The sequence below is a fragment of the Cyprinus carpio genome, chromosome B24 (assembly GCF_018340385.1).
Source record: "Cyprinus carpio isolate SPL01 chromosome B24, ASM1834038v1, whole genome shotgun sequence".
NCBI classification, from domain to species: domain Eukaryota; kingdom Metazoa; phylum Chordata; class Actinopteri; order Cypriniformes; family Cyprinidae; genus Cyprinus; species Cyprinus carpio.
The window spans coordinates 1192672-1217750 of NC_056620.1; the positions used below are offsets into that span (position 1 = coordinate 1192672).

The 25079-nt window shown below is 34.3% G+C and overlaps 1 pseudogene; it reads left to right on the forward strand.

Annotated features, from left to right (window-relative positions):
• Positions 1-2888: 2888 nt before the first annotated feature.
• Positions 2889-25079, forward strand: part of LOC109070651 — a 72311-nt pseudogene continuing 50120 nt past the window's right edge.

The window sequence follows — 25079 nt, forward strand, 5'->3', positions numbered from 1 at the left end:
CAGAGAAATGTAGTAGGCTATTGGTGCATCCCACCTAAATATGAACAATATTAAACATTCATACAAATTGTGTAATGTAGATAAATAAAGTCTAAACAGAAAACATCAACTTTTGTTTCCAAAATCAGAACCAGAAACCTAGGCATCATTCTAGCCAAATAAGCCCTACCTACTATGAACATAAACTCCTCACATAATTCAAACAATGCCCTACTGATGAGGCTCCAGTGGGCATGACAGAGTTCACACAATATTATATTATATAAAGCACTGCTTTAACAAAAATCAGTGTTTAGTTTTGCTTGTTTGTTTTTGTGCAATGGGAAAAAACTTGTAAAACTGCCAGCTGGAACCATATAATCTCCAGATCATGACATCTATCGTCTAAATAGGCTGCATTTTATAGAAGATATGTAACTGTAAAATATGCATCATTTCAGACATAACACTTATTACTGAGTCATGGTGATAAGAGTCCAACATTTCTGGCATAATGCAGTCAGAATGTATGCATGGAAAATCTCAAGAAGTAAGGTGCTGCTTAAGTGCGCTGTTGATTATAGCCAGAATTCGGTTTTAACATTTCTGTTAGTTGTTTATGTATTTATTAAGTGTTTCTATGACAGAAAAAAAAAAAGAAAAAAAAAAAAGTCTTGACAACTGAGTATTTTCTATTTTATGCTGTAATATTCAAATATGGCCACTAGAGGTCTATGTTGCGCTTTTTTAGTTATTGGTTCTCTGTAACCACATTATAACAGCTCTTTTACATCACATAGATAGATAGATAGATAGATAGATAGATAGATAGACAGACAGACAGACAGACAGACAGACAGACAGACAGACAGATTTTCATTATTTTTCACAGGAGCACCGTCTATAACACAAGGACAAGTACAATTACACATTGCATACAAACTTGTCACAATACATTCAAATAATAATAATAATAATAATTTATTTGAAAAAAAAAAAACATATGAAAAAATGAACATAACCATTGTTACTCCAGGTGATTTCACTGCATTCAGAAGAATTTCTTATAATAAAAATAAAATTATCCAACAATTATCCATCCATCCATTTTTTTTAATACAAATAATATTTCTGATTACTTGAATAAATAAACACAATCTTTTATTTTGTCATAGAATGGTTTGTCATAGAATAGATGTCTTAAAAGCAGAAACAAAACAGCAATTGATACAAAGATGTGTGTGTGTGTGTGTGTGTGTGTGTGTGTGTGTGTGTGTGTGTGTTTAAGCTTGAAGTATAAGACACATTTTCTAGATAAGAGACTCTCTAAATATCAAGTCAGTACTAAATTGTCTTCAGAATGCTAAAGTGTATTCACTGTTGTTAGTGTTACATGTTCCTCTGTCTGTGCTTTTTTTTTAGAAAAATGACATACAGTGCCACTGTTACTCCCTATGTATTGTTAGATCATGCCTCCAGATAATCAAGACCCAGCCCCGGATGCCAGATCCTGTCAGAAAATATCTGTTTGGCTGGTACCAGAACAACAGAAGCATTTGAGGATCCTCTGATACTTCATTATCTATAAGGTTACTAACTATTTGAGAAGCTTTGTTTCCAGGTGAAGATGAGTCAGTTCAGCATGCACAGACTCCATCCTCCTGTGCTCTGTAATTCATGAGAAAGGGTCTCCGTTCCTGAGATATCTGAATAATATAAAACACACTGCATCTACAGTAACTGGTAATTGTAGGGATTAGGCAATTCAGTCAAAGTCAATGATATGAAACATGTAAATTACCAGGCCTGTTCTCTGACAGTCATAATCAGCGTTCACTGAGCTCAAATGCCTGCGAGTGCGGGTGTCAGTAAATTCTGTTAAACTCTGTTATAGCGAGGGAAGTGTATAATAGCATAATATGCACTGAGCTGTGCTACTCTGTTCCGGCACTTAACCTTTTATAAGTATCATATTCAGCAGCTGACATTTTAACACATTATATGAGGCGTGCTAAAACATTTGGTACTTATATAGAGTAGAAAACAATTTAAAAAAATAAAAATAAAAATAAATCTTCATATAACTCTTTCAGCTTCATAAAAAAACACTGGTTCTAAGTCTTTTTAGTAAAAAAATAAAATAAATAAATACTTCAAAACATTTTAGAAAATCTGTTTAAAATAGTGTTTGTGCTTTACTAAGCCTATATATATATATATATATAGGCGATGATTTATTCTGAAGAGATTGCAACGTCACGTGTAATATTATGTTCCGTCTATAGATGGCGATAGAGAGGTAGAAGCTCCACAGTGCACCTTTGCTTAAAATTAAAATCGAATAGACATGTTTTATTAAGTTCAAACATAAAAACAGTAGTCTAAACTTAACTCTCACTCTGCAGGGGCCAAGTTTGGGACCAAATTTTAGATTGTAATCTGGCAAACGCATATTTCCCATGACTGTAACTCCCCCCCCCATATAGTAGATAATGCAGCAGTACAATAACAGTTGAGAATTGTGTGTGTGTGTGTGTGTGTGTGTGTGTTACAATTTTAAGCAATGTGTAGCCTAGTTTTTGCAACAAGAGGGGAATGTGTTTTTTGGTAAATGAAACTATTTATTTATTTAACCACAAAAGTCAATGGATAACATGGAATACTAACAAATATTATAATATAAATTCTAACAGATTATAGTGAATGCTTTTCTTTCATTATTATTACTGGCTTGTTTAGAATAAATGTGCTCGCTTTGAGGAAGAAAAACAAAAGTGTTTGTCTGGACTTCCAGGGAATCCAGGCACAGTTCATCTTGGCAGTAAATACAGTTGATGATGTTTTGTGGGAGGAGTCAGGCAGGAGGCGGGGTCACAGCGGGTCGCAGCGGAAATGCCGGCTGCTGATTGGCTGCCGTCCGCGGTGCTGATGCGGGAGAGAGTGGCGTTCATCGCACCGCGTTCTGCTGCTCTCATGGATTTCCAGCGGATCTTTCCGCGCGGGGTTATCGCGTTTGGCTTTTAGGATCGCGCTTAGAGCTGGAATATGATTCTCAGACAGCTCATACTGTCCCAGGTATGTGTGTTTGAGCTTTATTGTCCTGTGTGTGTGTGTGTGTGTCATTGAAGAGCCAGTAAGCTTTCTGTAAACGCGCGTCAGTCGTTTAGAGATGTCGTTTGATCAATCTCGCCTGTGTTTGTACTCTGTGTTAAACTCCAATGCGACGGGTGCCAGCGGGATCTCTTTCTCTCTAGAGTCAATCACGAAGCGCGTGACAGAGTGATGCTGACATGCATGTGAGCATAATGCTGTTTACACACATCTGAACAACACATGGGCTATGTACAGTACATTATTGTGTTGAGAACCTGAACCATCAGACTCAACCAAAGATTCTGCCAAAAGAAACAGTGATTTATCTTCTTACTTTATAATCACTAACACTGTCAGATACGGCAGTGCTTATTAGATCAGAGTTGATGCTGATTCATTCATTAATAGATTTATAGCACTGTTTAATTTTGATGACAATACAGCTTTAACTTAGTTTGTATCAAGCGCTCAGTTTTGTGTAATTTGATGATGCATACACCAAGAATAACCCAATCAGACATGCTTTTGTCATATCACATGCACGTCAGAAGTGCTGGACTGGTGAACCAATACCATATTTCAATAATCAGGCCTCATGTTTGGACAAAGAAGGGGTTTTGAATGAATGCCATGAACTACAGTATCTAATATAAAGTGAGAGCTTCATTGTTATTAACTTTGCGCCATCATAATTATGCCTTTCAGTCAAAACAGAAGATAAGTTTCCTGTTTCACTGTTATGGATCCCATGCCACACTGTTAATTATGCGAGTGATTTATGAGATTCCTGATGCAGTGGCTTTGGTCTTTATTGGTTGTGAGGTTGGGATTGATGGTGAGGGTTGCCCATGAGGTTCATCAAACAGGCCCAGGACGCAGGCTGGTATTTACCCTGGGCACGCTTGGTAAATGCTTTTACAGATCCAAACATACACACAGGCACCTTGCTATCTCAGTAGGCAAATACATTTTATAGAAAGCTAATTGTACTTATTAAAAACTTAACAGGTCTTAAAGGGAAGCAGAAAGTCTTCAGTTCATGGCATTAAATGTTGGATGCACATACAGTACCTAAACAGCCTTAAATCAAGATACATTTACCTGAGGTCGATATCTGAAGTTTATATTTTCGGAGAAACAGAATGGAATGAAATGAGTTTATGCTTAAAACAAGAGGGGATTGGGTGTGTAAATGTGTTTTGCTTTTGAATTAAGTTGATTTTTCTGTCCTCACTGGCAGATATTGTTCTTGTTTTAATCACGTTGTTTTGATCACTTTGACAGAAAACAAGACGTCGTATGCAATTTTCCTTCTCAGTGTATCTTGATTCAGGAATCTTTAAACATTTGCATGAGAAAACAATTCATCTTTTTTTTGTAAAATCTGTTAAATAGCAATGTAAAGTTAATACTTACACAACTCATATTCTGCTCTTTAGAAATTTACATTTACAGAGCATACTGATTGTGTTTCCCTCAATTTATTACTTACATTTTTTTTAATTGGTTTTAAAATGGTCTTTAAAAAGTCTTAAATTTACCATATATATATATATATCAGTATTGCTGTACATTAACAGGATGCAATAATATCATTGATTTTAATAACATTATATTTTATTTATTGAAATTATTAAATAGATGCTGCCTTACTGGGACAACAAAGCCCTCCCTATAGTCTAACCCTTATTAATACATTATTATTAAACACTCGTTAAGCAATTGATTTCCACTTTTACGATGTGATATTTGATGAGAAAAGGAAGAAAAGTGAGTTTGGCAAAAGACAGGCTCAAACCCAGTCAATCATAAAATACACTACTCCCCAGTGCATTACTCTCTAACCTCCGCCAGTGAATAACGCTGTCCAACGAGACGACATGAACATGAAACAAGAGTTTATTCCCGACTTTTTTAGATAGACAGACTTTTTTGTCCAAATTTAACAAGTTTTTTCTCGAAATGTAGCGAATGTTTTCTCGTAATTTAACGAGTCTATTCTCAATATTTTATTTAGACTTTTTTGTCGAAATTTAACCTTTTTTTCCTCAAAATTTTACGACTTTTTTCTTGCAATTTAGCGAGTTAATTCTCAATATTTTATTTAGACTTTTTTCTCTAAATTTAACACGTTTTTTTATTTTTTATTTAACGAGTTTTTTCTCGAAATTTTATGACTTTTTTCTCTAAATCTTACGATTTTTTTCTCGTAATTTAACAAGTTTAATCTCAATATTTTATTTCGACTTTTTTGTCGAAATTTAACAATTTTTTTTCTCAAAATTTTACGACTTTTTTCCCGCAATTTAGCGAGTTTATTCACAATATTTTTAGATTTTTTTCTCAAAATTTTACGCGGTTTTTTTTAATAAATTTTACGACTTTTTTCCCGAAATCGTACAATTTTTTTCTCGTAATTTAACAAATTTAATCTCAACATTTTATTTCAACTTTTTTCTTGAAATTTAACAATTTTCTCTCAAAATGTAATGACTTCAATCTCAAGATTTTTTATTATTATTATTATTATTGTGTAGCCCTAATCCTCTTCCATAAATATGAATATATAAATGTATAAATATATAAATATTTTTAAAATATATACTGTATGTGTGTGTCTTTATATAAACATAATAAATATACACAGTACACATACATATATAATGTAAACAAAAACTTTTACTTTGGATGCAATTAATCATTTGACAGCACTATATAGATATATATATATATATATATATACATCTATATATATATAGATAGATAGATAGATAGATAGATAGATAGATAGATAGATAAGATAGAATATTGCAGACACTGTCATTGATCATTAATGTTAACTGCATGACTCTACATTCTTTTAAAGGTTTGTAGTTATTTATTTATTTTTCTGTCAGACTAAATCTGAAAAACAAAGCCACAGCGGCCCCTGAACTAATGAAAATACTTTGTCTTTTCTGAAAGCTGATGATGGCTGCTAATGGGAAATGCAGAGCGTTCCAGAGGGAGCGTATAATAACTTCATAAGCCCTCGTATGAGTGGAGTTGACCTACTGTATATGTGCTGCGATCCTCACGCTTCACTACGCTCTCCTGCGCTCAGGGCTCTCACAACATACTTCACCTCATCATGACCCTGCCTTCACGATGCTCTCTTATCGCTCCTGTAATAGCCCACATACGCAAGGATTTTGTTGGATTTTGTTGTTGCTTGATGGAAAAAAAATAGAGTAGAATATTAATGTTACAGTTGCTTTTTTTTTTATTATGACAGGTTTATTCCCTGGTTAACATTGCTGTAATTTTTAATATTTCTCATTATGTATATTAAAATATATTTTTTATGCTTATAATTTTATTCCTATCTATTACAGTAAAAATAAATATTTTAGACACTTCTAGGAACTTGGGGGATATGTGCTTTTTAACAATGACCATAATGTGGTAATGCATGAAATAATTGTTATCTACAAAATTACAGCAATTACTTATCATTTTCTTTTGATTTTGGCTAGAAATGTGAGGATCAGAGAACATAGGACCTCAACCACTTCCAGAAACATGATTTCAGAGAGGGATAATGGATAAAAGCGGATCACGCTGAACTCAGGGAACAGCACTGCAGTCCATTAAGTTAATTACTAACCTGCCGGACCTGCACGTACTGTAGTATTGAACATTTGCTGGTTAAAGTTGGTTATTAAAGAGAAAAAAAAAATGACTGGCCTTTTTTGTAATTATGCAACATTATCACCAAATCTCGGATTCAAACTTGTTTTCTTTCTATTAGCACAGGTTTTGTTTTTCTCTTTGGAATGGACTGAACATAAGCATCATTGATCAGTGTTAATGCTCTTCGGTTCTCGAGTGAGAATAAACATTATTTATGGATAATTGTGCCAATGGTCACTCAGATACTGAGGTTTAAACTCAGATCAGTGAGCCCTACCATCAACCAGCTCCAAAATGAAACACAAAGCCTGTGCTAACTCAAGAAAAACAAGTTGATAAACAGACTGAATCTAATATTTGTTAATATTATGGCATCATGGAAACACAAACGTTTTTGCAAAATGCTAAATATAAGTACAAAAAGTACATATCACTGCAGTTTCCATCAGAAATTAACAGTAGAGAGATCTGGTTGAATATTTTGTAGGCCGGTCTGTTATGAGTGTAACAGGGTGGGATATACGTACTGTACATATATAGCCTATAATGTTATGCTGGGAGTGATAATATTAACAATTTGATCATATTAACTAGTATTTTCTGGAAAAAAGAAAAAAAAAATTGGTCAAAATGACTGAAACACAACATGAGGGTTAAAGTAAACAATAATATTATCTGTGATATTATTTTTGAAAAGCTTAAAATGCTGGTGTGTTTCTGGACTGCCTGACACTCTAAAATGTTCTGTATGTTTTCAGTATAAATGTATGTTCACTATTTGTCATGAGTGTATGATGCTGTGGACGTGTAAACAGTATTTCTCATCAAACAGTCATGTGTTATCAGCTCTGTTTCATCTGATTCTAGAAGAACATTAAAGCTGCTGGAGGGGCATCTAATCTTTTTTCTCTTTCTTGCTGCTGTGAGTGTTTTTCAGACAGATCAGTGCTGATGAAAGTGACCCGTCCACAGCATTAAAGCATCAGCTGTGAATCTCAGACGGGATGTAATTCACTTCAGTCGTGTAGAGAATGCTTTTGTTTGCTATGCAGGATATGTAATGTTAGCATTGAGAGCATTTGCGCTGTTTCACATGATACTGAAATCTAATTTATTGCGTTTTTCATTGTTTGGTGATCAATGCTTCCTTGGTGAATCATTAAATGTGTTCCGAACACCAATTAACTGTTGTTTAACTTGCATAAAGAATGTTCAAAGTTAAACAAATTAAGGAATAAATGTTCAAAAAGAAAAATAATAAAAAAAAAAAAAAATAATCATAAAAATTCGGCATGAGTATCAATTTAAACTTTCTTAATATTAAAATACAAAATGATCATAACGTCAGCATGAGTTTCTTTTTAAACTTTCTGAATGTGTTTCATGGAAATCACAGCTTGTGCAGACACACAACTGTTCAAAAGTATTTTGCTTTTTTTTATTATTATTCAGCAAGGTGGCATATACATAATGCAGTATTATGTTACAAAATTCTATGTCAATTAAATGCAGTTTTTTTTTTAAACAAACAAGCAAAATAAAATTTAAAAACATTTTCACAGTGATAATATTTTACAATTTTTCTTTTTATCTCTATTTTTGATCAATTTAATGCAGCATTGTGAGCAGAAGATACGTCTTTCAAAAACATTAAACAATCTTACTGACAGTAGTGTAAATCCTAATAACCAGGTCATTTTTGCATCTTTTTTATCTGGTTATAATCTCCCCATAGACCTTCATAGTGCACTACTTTGAGTGTTTATTGTTGTGTTTGTGAATGTTGTATTTTCACTGTTTGTTTCTGATTCTGATGCACTTTCTTGTTTGAGGATGCAGGTTTGATTTTGATTGCATTCTTGCATCTGACACATCAATATATCTGTGAATATGTTAAATGATTTCACAGTGTTGTGTCTTAAGCTGAAGGTTCAGCTTTGTAGCTCAAACACACACACACACACACACACACACACAGCGCTGCGAGAGCAGGACTGAGTGGTTGTGTTCAGTCTGATTGAGTTGGGATTCAGAGAGTTTGTTTTATGCCGTTTCAGTCACTCCTGACCTTCTCCTCAGGATCTGATGTGCTGTGAGTCGCTGAATCACAATGCTGCTGCACCTGTGTAGTGTAAAGGTCAGTGCTCTTCCTCCTTCATCATCTCCATCATCTTCACCGTCGTTTACTCTTTATCACCACCAAAGCTCTAAAGCACTCATGCAAACTGTGTGAACTGTTACGCCATGGATTTTGTTTAGTACTTTAATTTTTAAACTACTGACAGATCACTCGTAACTTTAACGGATCGTTTCTACATGGATTGTTTGAGATGGAGAAAATTCTGGTTTAAGTTTATATATCTTAATAAACAAGTTCAGTGAATCAAGTTAAGTAAGTTAAACTCTCGTAATGCATTGAAAATCTGTATGCTATTTTCTCATTCTGGGTCTGTTTGGACCTGAAGAACCATTATGTTATAAAAAAGTCATAACTTAATATGTTTAAACTAAAACCATATTGTGTTTGATTAGCTTCTATAAATGTGGAAAATAAACTGAATGTTATTACTTTGTTATTACTTACATTTACCTCTTTTTTATTAATTACAATTAAAATTTGAGAAATTCTTAGAAGTCCTTAGGATTTTTAAATTATACATGAACCACACTGAAAAAAAAAATAATAATAATAATAAAAAAATATATAATAAAATAAATAAATAAATAAATAAATAAAAAACATGATACAATGTGTTTGCTGCAGTGGCTGGTTAACAGGTGCACATATTCATGTTTAGCAACAAAATTCAGTCCCAGATGTTTGTGAAATATTGGGAAAAGGCTAAATATAATTTAGGAAAGTTTTCACACTAATATAGTTTCATAGACAAGTTTACTAAAAGTATTTTGACACCATACATACCAACATAAAATTATATATTTTTTTTAAATGGTCATGTCTAAATATATATATATATATATATAATTATATATATATAATATAATAATATATAGCATATATTATGATATTTTAAGAAAGCAATCTTGTGTATTTAAGAGTCTGTTTATTTTTATTTATTTATTCATTTATTTAATTTAATTTATTTATTTATATATTTATTTTAATTATTATTATTATTGAGAGCACTCCAGAGGAGGTACAGTAAGTGTTGTGTTATTTTGGACTTGATTTTCAGTCCTCTTGCTTTCTCTGTTTGCCGTGGAGCAGCTCCCAGAGGCTTTACTATTTTAAGGACTGTGTGTGTGTGTGTGTGTGTGTGTGTGTGTGTGTGTGTGTGTGTGTGATCTCCTGGCAAGCGTTCAGAGATCTGTTGACTGTTTTCTTGTATTGCATCACACCTTGCTGATAATGGCGAATCCTTTAGGGCACAATGGGGGATCTAGTGAATATGATGATATCAGCCTGCAGGTACAGATGCTGTCGATGGCTCTGTCATAGAACGATGTGGACAATCTAAGCTCATCATATCAGAGGGATCTTGTGCTTGTATGTCGAAGTCAAGAGTGTGGCATTCACTTCAGCCCTTATGTGTTCAATGGGTGATGCCTTGTGCATAAAACTGTTAAAAGGTTTTCCGCAGGTCTTAAAGAGTCTTAATTCACCCATCCACAAATTAAGACCTTAAAAATTCAGAGCAAAAACTCTTTAATTCATAAAATCGTAGTATTAAATTTTGCACGCACTAAAATTAATATCTCCCTCAGTTTTTTTTTTTGTCTGGTTTTCCTGCACAAATATCTAAACATCCCTAAATCAAAATACATTTACTTCATTAAGATGCAAATTGAGTATGTAAAGACTTGTTTTCTAAGAAATTAAACACAATTAAATTTATTCCCTAATTGTTCTTTAACTGATGTTAAAAATGTTTTTAAAAAGTCTTACTTCATTAAGCCTGCAGAAATTATGAGAATGCCACATTTTTGTGCATAAAAATTTATGTTAAAGCTTTTTTGGTATATTTATTTATACCCTGCCTGGATAATAAACCATTCATGTCATAATAGTGCCTTATTACTGTATCCATCTGTACATCCCAATTAATGAGTAGTAATGAGATGCTAATCGCTTTGGATGTCACATGTTCCTCTCCTTCTCTGCATGAGCTCTTCACTTCCACACATCTTCTGGAAAGTGCCATATTTCCTAACATTAAAAACTTCAGATCTTTGTCACACGTCCACAAACAATGCAAAGAAGATTTGAACCATTGCAGCATTGTGCAAGGGAATATTTTCAGTAATAAAATTGTACATTTCAGTCTGTTTTCTCACCATCGCATGACTTCACAAATCATGTGTAATAATAATTTAAGGTGCGGTCACATTTCTGTTCTAAAAAGATCCAGTAATTTTCCCATGCAGATTTTGCTGAAATTTTGTTGAAATTTCAGAATTGTGATTGCACCTTCAAACTAAAGATTATTTGCATTAATCATTTGCATTGCAATTGCATTAAAATTCAGTAAAATTATATTTATTTGCAGATATTGCAGGCATTTCAGAATGGGTTTAGGACTTTAATGAATATTTGTAGTGACAATGTTGAAAATGTTTTGTTGTTTTTTTTACTATAAAAATTAAGCTTTGAAAATTTGGAGATAAATTTACACACTGTAAAAAACATGTTTTTACATAATTTTAACTCATCCAAATAAGTTGAGCAATTCCTTTTAAGTTACATGAAATTAATTTTTTTTTAAGTTGGTTTAATGTATTTTTTTTTACACATATATATTACATATATATATTACATATATATAACATAATTCAACAGCACTAACATGCTATGTTAACACAAACTTATAACAAGTACTTAAAAACATTCACAAACAAATAATCAACCAGAAAAAGTAAATTCATAAATTAAAAAAAAAAAAATTATATATATATATATACACAGTATACATGTACACATACTGTACCAGTTACACACTTCTAGTATACACACAAACATATACAAAATAAAATAAAGTTTAAGGCCTCCTGGTACAACACAACTTCAACATTTGGTTTAATGTAATTTAATTTGAAACGACTTGTACAACCTTAAAAATTTAAATTATAAACTAACCTATTTTTTACCATATTATATAATATAATCTTTCCAGTGAAATAAGAAGTTTCCAAAAAAAGAAAATAAATAAACAAAAAAATAAATAAATAAATAAATAAATAAATTCTTTGGTCAGTTTTCCATGTGTTTTTCTGCAATAATGAATTGTAATGTCACTTTAAAATAAGTCTTTAACATGATCAGTTCAACTGTTCCCATGAAAAACTGTGATAAATAATGAAGCCACCAAGTCAAATAACTCAAGTGTTAAAGTGGCCTGACTTTCTCTGCAGAACCTGTACCAGAGCAGGTTTCTGGGTCTGGCGGCCATGGCCTCTCCGTCACGCCGGCGGTGTAAGAGTGAGACACGCTTCAGCTCGGCTCTGCCCCGATCCACCAGCGACACGGATCTGGTGTCCTTACAGAGCCGCTCCACCCTGAGCGCCAGCACCTCGCTCTACTGCATCGGCCAATCAGACGAGCTCGTCATCTGCTGGGACATCAGAGAGGAGGTGGACGCTGGCGACTGGATCGGCATGTACCTCATCGGTGAGAAGACGCTGTTTGACATAAATATATACTCTCTACCTGTCAAAAGTTTGGAAAAATTCATATTTTCAAATGGTTTTGAAAGAAGTCTATTGTAACTCACTGCATGTATTTTATCTAAAAGATACAGTAAAAATGTGAAATATTATTACAGTTTAAAACAGCTGTTTTCTGTGTGAATCTCTGTTAAAGTGTAATTTATTTCTGTGATGCACAGCTGTATTTTCAGCATCATTACTGCAGTATTCAGTGTCACATGATCTTCAGAAATCATTCTAATATGATGATTTGCTGCTCAAGAAACATTTCTGATTATTATCAATGTTGAACACAGTTGTGCTGCATAATATTTTTGTGGAAACCATCATACATGGCAAAAGATTGGGGTTAAGTAAGATTAAAAATAATAATAAAAACAAAATAACACTCTTTTCAGAAGACTTGCATTAAATTGATCAAAAGTGACAGTAAAGACATTTATAATGTTACAGAAGATTTCTATTTCAAATAAATGCTTTGAACTTTCTATTCATCAAAGAATCCATTATTAATAATTAAGCACCAATAATACTTTAAATTAAACTGAGTAGCAAATCAGTATCAGCTTTTCATCACAGGAATATGAACATTTTAAAATATGTTAATAGAGAAAACAGTTTATTATTATTATTATTATTATTATTATTATTATTATTATTATTGTAATAATATTTTGTATTATAAGTTGATTATATATTTACTATTATGTTATTATATTATTAATATATTATATATGATATTATTATAAATAGTATATCAAATCATTCTGGAATATCTTTCATAACATAACTGGGAGTATCTTTATACAAAGTTTTGTTCAATCAAATAGCCTGGAACCTGAAAAAATTAGTGTCTTTTCATTTTCTTAATAAATAAAGCCTGATGCCCTCTACAGAGGATGCAAAATGTCTTATTCAAATAAATCCCATTTGTTTCTCATGCCCTTAGCAATGTAATGACATAAAATAGTTTTACTGCAACCTTAGCATATTATTTGAGCTTGAAATGGAGGCAGAACAAGAGAAAACAACCTTCTCTTTCTCTTTCTTTCATAGATGAGGTTCTGTCAGAAAACTTTCTGGACTATAAGAGTCGTGGTGTGAGCGGCTCCCACAAAGGCCAGATCGTGTGGAGAATCAATGCCAGCTTGTACTTCATGGAGGGTCAGTATCCTCTTCCTGACTGTTTGTGTCTTTCTTCCATTAATGCACTTTTACAAAGGGTTTGGATTTCACTCATTTCTCTGCGTATCGCTGATGTTGCCAGAAAGGCAATCGACAGTCCACTTTCACAACCGCCACAGATGCAGTCGGGGAGTCCGATGGACTTCATCATCTTTAGGATTGAAACCGTTTCAGATGTCACTGTATTTCTGTAGTCGGCTTATTTTCTGATGCCTGTGAAGTTCAGACTCAAGTCTCCGTCTTTGTGCAGGGAATCCTCCCAATCTCCGTCTCATGATTATATCAAGTCATCAGACGTTTTATCCAAAGCGACACAGGGCTATCAATCCTATCATGTGTTTCCCGGGGACGATCCCCCAACCTCCTTGTTAACGCAATGCTGGTACAGGCACTATATAAAATATATATACATAAAATACAATTATCCACCAGACCAACCAGATTCTCATTCCATGCATCTCTTTCCATATCTCAGACCAACCAGATTCAGATTTTCAGCTTTTGAAGCTCCTCGTCATCAGCCTTTATTTCAGAGCCATGCTGCTTCCTCCGTGACCATCTCCTCTCATAATGTGTTTCCTCCCGTGCAGCTGCGGCATAAAGGCAAGGCAAGGCAAGTTTATTTCTATAGCAGATTTCATACACAATGGTAATTCAAAGTGCTTTACATAAAATAAAGTAAAATAATCATAAAAAATAATCACAACAATAAATCAAGGAATTTTAAAACTTTTAAAATTATTTAAAAATGTATTTAAAATTAATTTACATAAAATACAGCGCAATCAGTTCGGATGTCGCACAGTGCTCATTCAATAAATGCACAGCTAAACAACAGATGCTTTGAGTCATTTAATAAATGTTTAATGCACATCTGATCAAGCTAAACAGATGAGTATTTCACCTTGAGTCATAGATTTAAAAGAAAGTGGCTAAACTGTTTTATTGCAGAGGGATGGTCATTTGATCTCTGAGTATTCATCAGCAAGCTGCCCCCCCTGATTATCTGACAGATCATACAGTCTAAAACAAAGAGCTGTGCAAGAATTGAGGCCTTGGATCAAGAAGCTGTGGGAGAGTCACAGTACTTATTGTTCTCCTAGACGTACATATAACCTCTCCCTTCTAAGTATGGCCTGAAACTCACCTTGAGAATTTCATCTTTGTTTCCAAATGCAAGAATGACTGTCAGTATTTTTTTCCTTCATTTAACTGAAAAAAAAAAGTTCTGGCAAACATCCAACTATTAATTTTCATCAATGCATTGGCAGAGGGAGTCAATGGTGCCTGTATTCTCTTCTGCCTCACCAAGCCTGCGTTTTTTGATCCAAAATACAGCAAGTAAAAGTATTTGGAGATATTTAAAATAACTGTTTTTATAGGTTAAAATGTATTTTATTCCTGATTTCAAAGCTATATTTCAGCAGCATTACTGCTCAAAAATAATTTGTTGAAATCAGCTGAGTAGTGATGAAATAGAAAGTTTAAAGAAACATTTATTTTGAATAGAATATTTTTAACATTATAAATGTCTTTATCAACACTTTTGATCAATTTAAAGCATCTCTGCTAAAATAAAATTCTATAATTTCTTTCCCAAAAAAAGAAAGAAAGAAAATGATGCTGACTCAAGCATTTTGAATGGAATAGTGTAATCAAATCAAATGTAATTGTAATGTTCCAAAAGCTTGGTTCAGATAAATTGCTGATTTTTGGATCTTTCTATTCATCAAAAGAATCCTGAAAAAAAGTACGTCAACTCTCTTAAATATTGATAATCATAATAGAATGATTTCTGAAGTCCATGTCAGACTGGAAGAAAATTCAGCTTGATCACAGGAATAAAACTACATTTTACAAATAAACCAGTTATTTAAATAGTAAAAGTATGCAAATTTAACTGTGCAGTACTTGTTAGATTGAAACAAAGTCTTTAGTCATTATTTGAAGAGTGCTTTGAGTGGGAGCATATACCGGGCTAAATGCAAACTGATTGCGGCAGCAAGAATGTGAGCCCAGCGGTTTCTCCAGTAACGGCTATACTTCAAGGACTCCGCATGTCATGGACGTCCACTTAGACTTATGCTCTCCTATACTCAAATAATAACCTCTCTCTTCTAAGTATGGCCTGAACCATTTGATTACCATACCCGAAAATTAAATACTATCTTAATGAGAGCTGTCTCTGTGGTGTAATGCGGTCGGAAACCAGATTGAAAATTGTCCAGGTATCCATTTGAGTTTAATCAGCTGATTAAAAACAATCTTTTCAGTAATCTTGCCTATAAAAGTAAGACTAGATATTGGTCTATAGTTGCTCAATATGGTGTTATCAAGATTGCTCTTTTTCAGGAGGGGCTTAACAACTGCAGTTTTCAGGGAGTTTGGAAAAGTCCCAGAAAGAAGTGAGGCGTTCACCACTTCTAAAAGTTCTGCTTCTAAACAGTTTAGCACACTTTTGAAAAAAGATGTGGGAAGTGTGTCTAGATAGCAGGTTGACGATTTAAGGTGCTGTACTATTTCTTCCAAAATTTTGCTATTAATTGCTTCAAAAACAGGTATAGTAACTTATTTTTAATATTGCGGTCGAATCTGTCTGATCTCTGCATAACTTGAGGATGTGCTAATTGCTTTCATGATATTATTGATCTTCTCAGAAAAGAAGGAAGCAAACTCATTGTATTTGCTGTCTGAGAGCATTTCACTGGGAATCTGACTTGGGGGGTTTGTCAGTTTCTCAACAGTAGCAAAAACAGTGAGAGTGTTGTTTAAGTTACGGTTTATAAGGTTTGAGAAGAAACTCTGTCTAGCTGTGGCTAGTTTCACATTAAAAGCATGAAGGCTGTCTTTATAGATGCTATAGTGAATTTCAAGTTTCATCTTCTGCCACATCCGCTCGGCTTTTCTGCATTGTCTTTTCATACTCTGTACTGCTGTTGACTTTCTCCAAGGTGAGTTTTGTCTGCCAATCTTCTTACTGACTATTACAGGAGCAATATCATCCACATTCTTAACTTTTGAGTTAAAGGAAACAAGGAGAAGATCGACAGAGTCTGTAGAAATGCTTGGTGTTAAAGATATAGCCTTCATAAATAACACACTAGTGTATCGTTAATGCATCTCTTTCTGACAGAGACAGATCTAGATTCAGTGGTAGCAGAGATCAATCAAAGAAAATACAGAAGTGATCAGATAGTGCTACGTCCTTAATAACAATGAATGAAATGTTTAGACCCCTACTGATGATTAAATCTTGAGTGTGTCCACCTCTGTGTGTGGGTCCATGCACATGCTGAATCAGGTCAAAAGTGTTTAAAACAGTTATCATTTCTTTTGTAATTTTTTATTTTTTTATTTTCTGCATTATCTACTGTATGTGAACATTAAAATCTCCTGCAATAGCAAAAAAGTCAAACTCTGAGGAAATCATTGATAACATTTCTGTGAAATCTTCAACAAAGGCTGGAGAGTATTTTAGAGGTCTGTAAATAATGATAAACAGAATGTGTGGAGCACCTTTCACCACAATCCCTAGATATTCAAAAGACAAGTACTGACCAAATGACACTTGCTTGCATTGGTAGACATCTTTAAATAGAGCAGCTACACCACCTCTCCTAACAGTCCTGCAGACACTCATGAAAGTAAAGTTAGGAGGGGCTGCTTCATTGAGGACTGTTGCACTGCAGAGGTCTTCTAGCCATGTTTCTTTTCGAAAGATAAAATCCAGGTTGTTTGCCGTTATTAAGTCATTGATCAGAAATTATTTAATTTTTAGTGAGTGAATGTTTAAAAATGCTAACTTGATGGCATTGCATTTTGTCTCAACAGCAATATTAGTTTGATGCATAACAGGCCACAGATTAGATGAGTTTGCCCTTCGGCTTGAAAAGGCCTTAGACTTTCTATCACGTGATAAAACTGAAATAGAGAAAGCTACAGGCACACTGGGTTCCCGCTTGTTCTGTAAACATTTGTGAATGTTGCTGCTAGTATAGCGGGGACCCGACACATATCACTGAGAGCTGCTATCAGTTGTTTTTGGTTCACCTACAGCAGATGGAGGGTTTGGGCCCTGGTGTTGTGGCAGCGGTCGGAGAGCTCTCACAGGAGCAGGGCCCACAGGCTTTGGTGGTTGGGAGGCCCGTTGGTTTTTAGTTGATATCTGGGGGATTGCAGCAAAAGAGTGGGAGAGTTTGGTCCCAGCATACACCAGTTCCTCTATCTTCTGTGAGAAGCTTAGAAGTGGAGATGCTGGAGAGAGGGATAATGTTTATTATTATATTGGCTGTGTCTCTGGTGTTTCCGGTGGCTGTGATATGTTGTCCTGGCTTCCCTGGCTGTTTTCCAGAAAGTCGACCTTGGGTGCTGAGTCTTAGAGCTGTTCTGGTACGTCACAGTCTGTCTGTGATGAGCTCTGTGGGCAGGACTCAGCCGGTATGGTGTCCATGAGCAGTGCTTGTTGTGGCTGCGTGGTGTTATCAGTGTCCTTGTGGGATGTGTCAACCACATGATGACTCGGAAGCTGATATGAAGTCCAGTCATCACTCATACTCTGTCCAGGTGTGTGTGTGTGCCATTCAGGTTGAGTGGATTGGCACACACTACTGAAGGATGATGGAGGGAGAAATAGATATTGATAAAATAAAAATGCTCACTAAATTCAGAGCCTCTAATGTGATGAATTAAACCCAATTTACCTCTGCTGAATGAAGTGAATTTTAATTTAAAAAATAGTTATACTTATGTATTTATAATTTTGTATTTATTTAATTTTTATTAATAATTTACACAGTTAATGAGGCATCTATAAATGGGGCATCTTCGTCCTCAATAAATTCTAAAAAAAATTATGACAAATATTAAACATAATGTTAAATAACTCTAATCACTACTTTTTATCTAACAGAAGATTCAGTATCATTATGGGTATCAATGATACTAGCCTTGATAGTAAAAAAAAAAAAAAAAAAAATGCATTAAAAATATTATTTAAAAAATACTATCTTTATGTTGATCCTACATTAATTTGGGAATTCAATACGTATTTTTAAAAAATTTAATATCAGGTGGCATGTATTGCACCTAACATGACTATGCATGATTAATCACAAAGAACCTTGATTGATTTGGTACAGTTGTTCATTTAAGAGATTGGTGTGCTATCTTTTTTTTTTTTTTTTTTGATCAACTTTTTATTTACATTTTTTTTATATTAACAAAATAACATCCATCCAAACCAACAAACAAACAGGGAATGGGGAGCAACAGACACATTATCAATAATTTACAATTTTAAAGAGATAAAAATAATAAAAAAATAAAAAAATCCTTGTCATTCCTTTACATATTCCAAAATGTCAGAAGAAAAACACTGCCATGCATCAATAGTCCAATGGTTTAGCTCCGATTGTTGTGCTATCTTTAAAAAAAATGACACTATTTTGCCATGTAATGCAATATCATACAAACATTTTAGGAATGATGCTTAAGTGTCAAAAACACTTTCTGAGGCCAGTATATGCGAGCACAAACGTGAGCAGTTAGGAAAGAAATTGCTCTGCATTATTCAGGTGAAATAAAGCCAGGTGTGGGCAGCACATTCATGATAACTCCATTTTTAGAAGGCGTGGTAACTAAATAAGGAGATATATTTAGCTCAGCAGCTCACCTGGAGGAGCAGGGTCCATCAGTACAGACACATACTTATGTATTAAATGGTTTTATTTCATAGGCTTAATGGTTTTTCTACTGTACAAACTGTATTTTCTGTCCCCTTACACAAACCCTACACCTAAACCTACCCCTCACACAAAACTACAGGCATGTTTACATTCTCAAACCATTTCATTCTGTGTGGTTTATGAGCTTGTTTCCTCATGGGGACCAAGAAATGTCCTCAAAATGTCCTGGTTTTACTATACTTGTGGGTCTCCATTATGTAGTGAATACCAGTACACACACACACACACACACACACCTGAAAGCCTCACTCCGCTGGAGTCTTCATGCATGACAGCAGCAGGGTGCCTTGAGAAATGAAATTGAAATATGAAATGCACCCTGGGAGAAGAGTCATGCAATTCTGTTCACTTTTACATTCACTTTAGTGAGCTGTCAGCTTTCATTGCACTGATCTGAGTGTGATATTCATCCAAACTTTTCCATAGTTGTTTGAAGGGTGATTCTACCATGACTTGGACATGTACCGTGTTTTTTTTTACGATGGTGTTCTTTGTAGCATTTTTGAGGACCATTGCAATATAGTATACATTTACATTTAGTCATTTTGCAGACGCTTTTATCCAAAACGACTTACAATGGGGATATATATTGGCAAGCTCACCAAAGACGCATTTATTTGAAATATTATAATTTAAAATAACTGTTTTCTGTGTGAATCTCTGTTAAACTGCAATTTATTTCTGTGATGTGCAGCTGTATTTTCAGCATCATTACTCCAGTCTTCAGTGTCACATGATCTTCAGAAATCATAATAATATGATGATTTGCTGCTCAAGAAACATTTCTGATTATTATCAGTGTTGAACACAATTGTGCGGTTGAATGCTGAATATTTAATTAGTATAAAACCACCAACTCAGCTTCTCATTTCTGCTCTGAGTTGGAGAGAATGAGGAGATTTTCTGCTGGTTTTCCTCCTTAGTCGTGGATCAGTGTGTAAGTCGACAGTGTTTTGACCTTCACGTCGTTCTGTTCCTCTGTTTCTCCCTCGTACAGCTGAGACGAAGGTTTGCTTCAAATATTATCATGGTTTGAGTGGAGCGCTTAGAGCCACGACGCCCAGCGTGATGGTGCGAAACCCCTCTGCCAGTGTGAGTAAACACACACACACACACACACACGCGATTGTTTCTGTCAATTGTGGAGACTTTCCATAGACTTCTATTACTTTTATTCTGACCAAACAATAATATTTCCCATTACCCAGTGGTTCCCAATCCTGGTCTTGGAGGTCCTGGTCTATCTGTGTATAATATTGCGCTGATCCCCTGGATCAACTGTTATCTAGCAAACAGCACAGTGTTCCAGAAACCAGCCTCACAGAATATTTGCAGTGTAGAATTTTCCTTACTCGTTTACGTTTTTTTAAGCCATTTTTTTTGCTCCTTTCGGCTTCGCGGGCACACCCACAATAATTATTAAAGGTACATATTTTGTGGGACATTTGGTCATGTAAAACATAGAGAACAGTGATACAACACAGTAACAGCTACGCGCAATATTGTAATCCATAGGCAATTGGTTTTTGTACGGCAAACCATCTGTGCACCTAACCCTACATTAAACCTGGTTAATGCACGCTCGAGTAGTCGATTGTTTACTTTATTTATAAACCAGCGCTTTACAAATAGGATGTCCCCCAGGTTAAGATTTAGGTCGATCACTTCTTTTGGGTACAAATTCGACTCCAAAATTATTAGGTAGGTACCCCACTCTCCTCAGATACACACCCACACATACACAATCAGATACACACACTCACTCAGATACCACAGATACACATATGCACACACATACACACACACACACACACCCTTGGTTTTGGTGTATGTGGTTAAATCAGTTGTGACACACGAGGTCACGCGGGTCAGCAGGGATCAGGAAGAGGCTGACCTCATGACAGCTGGCAAGACGCCCGTGTAAACTCTGCATTAAACAAACCCCTGCAGCATGTTTATTGTCACAGTGATGATGAACTGACTCCAGAGGTGCATGCGATGCTAAAAGACTACTTGACGGGGCAAGGGTTAAGAACAAGATCTGGACGTTGGTTTTAACTACATAACTGTTTTATGCCTGCTTTTACATCACTGCCTGTTAAGCCCCGGCCACCGATTCTACAGCAATGTTTAGCCCCGCCCACCTATTCTACATCGCTGCCCGTTTAGCTCCGCCCACCGATTCATGCATGTAGTAGGTAAATGACAAGACCGGCAAAGCATGCCTACACAGAAACCAAATGATAAACTTTATTTATAACTTTTATTAACTTTACTTAAAGTTCCAGACTGCTTGTCAGTAAGTAAACAGTAATACATTTTATTTTTCAGGATTCACAGATAAATAGAAAGTTCAGAAGAACAGCATTTAGTTGATATAGAAATCTTTTGCAACATTATAAATGTCTTTACTGACACTTTTGATCAACTTAATGCCCCTTTGTGGAATTAAAGTATTATTAAAAAAATAACAATAATTCTTAATGACCTTAAACTTCTGTTCTGAATGGTGGTAAACATATAAAAAAAACCTGAATAATAATTGCTTTCAGTAAGTTAAATATATTATTAAATATGACTAAATTAACCTCTTAAAGTTTGAGTATATCAGTGAAAGTAGATTTTTATGAGTCAGATCAAAGGGGTTCAGTTTGGGATATAGTTTCCTCCAGCTGTTAAATGCTGACTAAATCTCAATGACGTTTAAAAAAAAAAACATTTCATTAGACTATTATAGATGTTTTACCAGTGCCCAATTAGTTTCAGAGGCTCTTAAAAGCATAAAAGCAAGCATTTTCCCTAGTGTTTTTTTTCCCCTCTTTTTTTCAGAATAATTAGTCACATGGCATTTACAGCTCAGATGATTGGCTTAAGAAATTATGAAGCTACAGACATACACAGCATATGTGAGAAATAGCACATGTTCACCTTTTAAAGTGTATGTTCAGAAAATGCGGGTGTTTTCACTGCGGCTGGAATTACTGGATGATAATAACAGCTTTAGTAACTCTTATCATGCTGTTCATAGCCAAGTAGAACGGTTTGCCCTTCTCTCAGCATTCATAAATTAGATTAAAATGTTGAATGGATTAAAGGTCATCCCCCCTAAGTGCAAAAGACAATCATTAGGCAATAAGCTCTTTGTATTTGATCAAATACCTCCGTGACCTTACACCTTGTGGATGGATCGATGAGACAGAACACAGATGTGATCATCTGAAGATCAGCTGCTAATAATCACGACTTTCAGCATAAGCACCCCTAAATAAGCCCGACCCAGAGATTGCATTTCCGCAGTCCCGCTGCCTTTGTGCTGGCGTGGTCCACAGAAATGCTGAGAGCCAGAAAACCTGATCTCAACACCAGTGCCCTTTCTCGGGCGAGCTGTTTAAAAATAACCTCAGCGGAAGCAGAGACGGAAAAGCCTGGAATCAGGTACAGCGGATGGGTTTCGGAGGATACGAAGAAGAGCTGCGGACACGCTGATGGATGGCAAAGAGAGGCTGACTGGTCTGTATGGACACGCTCTGTTAGCCAGGGCTCTGATTGTGAATTATCACCCGGGGCTAATGTCGCCCGGCCGGGTCACGAGGAGGAAGAGGGAGGACGCTCTCACCTGGATACCTGGCTGGGTGAAGACATCTACAACTGCATATAATGCCAAATTAAAAGAAATTAAAAGAGTTATTTTGCTGTGATTATGAATGTTCTGCTTGACATCGCCGGAAACACTTGAGACGATTACAATGTGGTTTCTGGCTGCTGCAGTCTGCGTGTTTATTTAGCATTCTCGTTTCTGCATATTTGCATATATTCAGCAGTTTTATCCGTGAATGCTTTTAATTGGTCAGCAATCCAGTTTAGACCTCTTAACACACCTGCAGCCATTTACAGCAAACTCTATGGATAATACAAAAGTAATATTAAGGCTTTCTGTGACTCAGGGGTTTGTTGTACACTATATAAAAAATAAATAAATAAATAAATAAATAAATAAATATTATTGTAGTACATTAGCATACTATTTTAGGCTTTAAAATGTCACTTTTAATTCAATGTGTAACTTGTCTTTGGAATTAAGTGTGAAATTTACTAGTAATACCCTGTTCCTCAAAATAAATATCTCAAATATAAAATAAAATGTTTTCACTTTTAACATTTAATGTTTAAAATGTAAATGAACATGTATATCAGCAAAAGTTAATTATTTAATAAATTGAAGTTATTTAACAATTACTGTATATAAGCAGTCTTAAAGCATTTTTCTCAGAAATAATGGCTAGAAAACATTAAGTCTCTATTAAACAAATGGCTCTTAAAGCGGATCCACAAACTTGCAAGTTACTGTTTGAATCAGTCTGATGACTCCTTTCTCAAGATCAAGTGTTTTTAAAAAAGTATCATCAGAAAGTATTTTACAATTTTTTCTGCTGATTAAATACAAATAAAAAACAAAAGCTAAAGTTATTATTACTTCCAGTGGTACAGTATTTAAATATATTATAAATGTAAAATATATAGTATAATCATAAAAACAAAAAATATAGTTATATTTTTATCAATGTAAATTTGAAGATTAGAGTATATATTAAACAGTGTTTTTTTTTGTTGTTGTTGTTTTTTTCTCTATGTAAGTTTGAAGGTTTGTCCTTTAGTATCAAATGACCTTGTTGGTGTATTCAGCAGAAAGCGGCTGTCACATCAAACCGATGCAGATGAAAAGAGAACCGTGTAATTCAGTCAGACGTGATGGATGGCCAAGCTCTTTCTAAATAGTTTTTGTGCATACTGTGTAATTTCAGAGTAATGCAGTATGTGTGAGCCGAGTGAAAAGAACTCATTTGGGAGTCAGAATAAAAATAGCGTTCGTGGGCATATTTTTTATGATTCGGTGAAGTATTTTGCCTTTTTTTCTAAGAGCTGTTGTGTAAGTGAGTGTGTGTGTAGTAGTGGGTGATGTTATTTTAATAGCTATAACTTATTTTTCTCTGTCTTATATTAATATTTCATGCAAAAAATCAAAAATAAAAACAAAAATATGAACGCTAGGACAAATCTTTAGCATTTTAATTTACATACACCAATATAAACATGCATAGTAACGAGTATTAATATTTCGATATGTATCTACAAATATCTTACAAAAACATTTTAACATACACTGTAAAATGATTATAATTTTAATTATAAGGACTGTAAAGTGCTACAGTAAAAGCTGTTAATTAAATAATGGTAAATTTTAAACTGTAAAATGTACAGGTTGTTTTGTTAATATTTTTAAAAAAATGTTTTGCTGTATTTTACTGTTGTTGTCTTTTTCTGTAAAAGTGGCATTACATATTTTACAGTGTATTTATATATTAAATATTTGTTAATGTTTTGAATTTGATTGTCGGCACAGCCAAATCATTGAATTGTTAAGTTTTGAATCGATTCACTAAAACAGAGTTTGAACTGATTCAGTGGAGGGAACAGAAAAAAAAAACACCAAAAAAAAACCTCATTAAAACAAACATAATGTGGTTTAATTTAAAATAACATCAAAAAAAATAATAAACAAAGAATAAAAATAATATAAAACATTAAGTACAAAAATAAAAACAAAAACACACACAAACGAACAAATATTCCATATTTCGTTCAATACTTATAAGGAAACCACACACTGAGGGTGTTTTTGTGTACATACATACACACACACACACACACACACACACACACACACACACACACACACACACA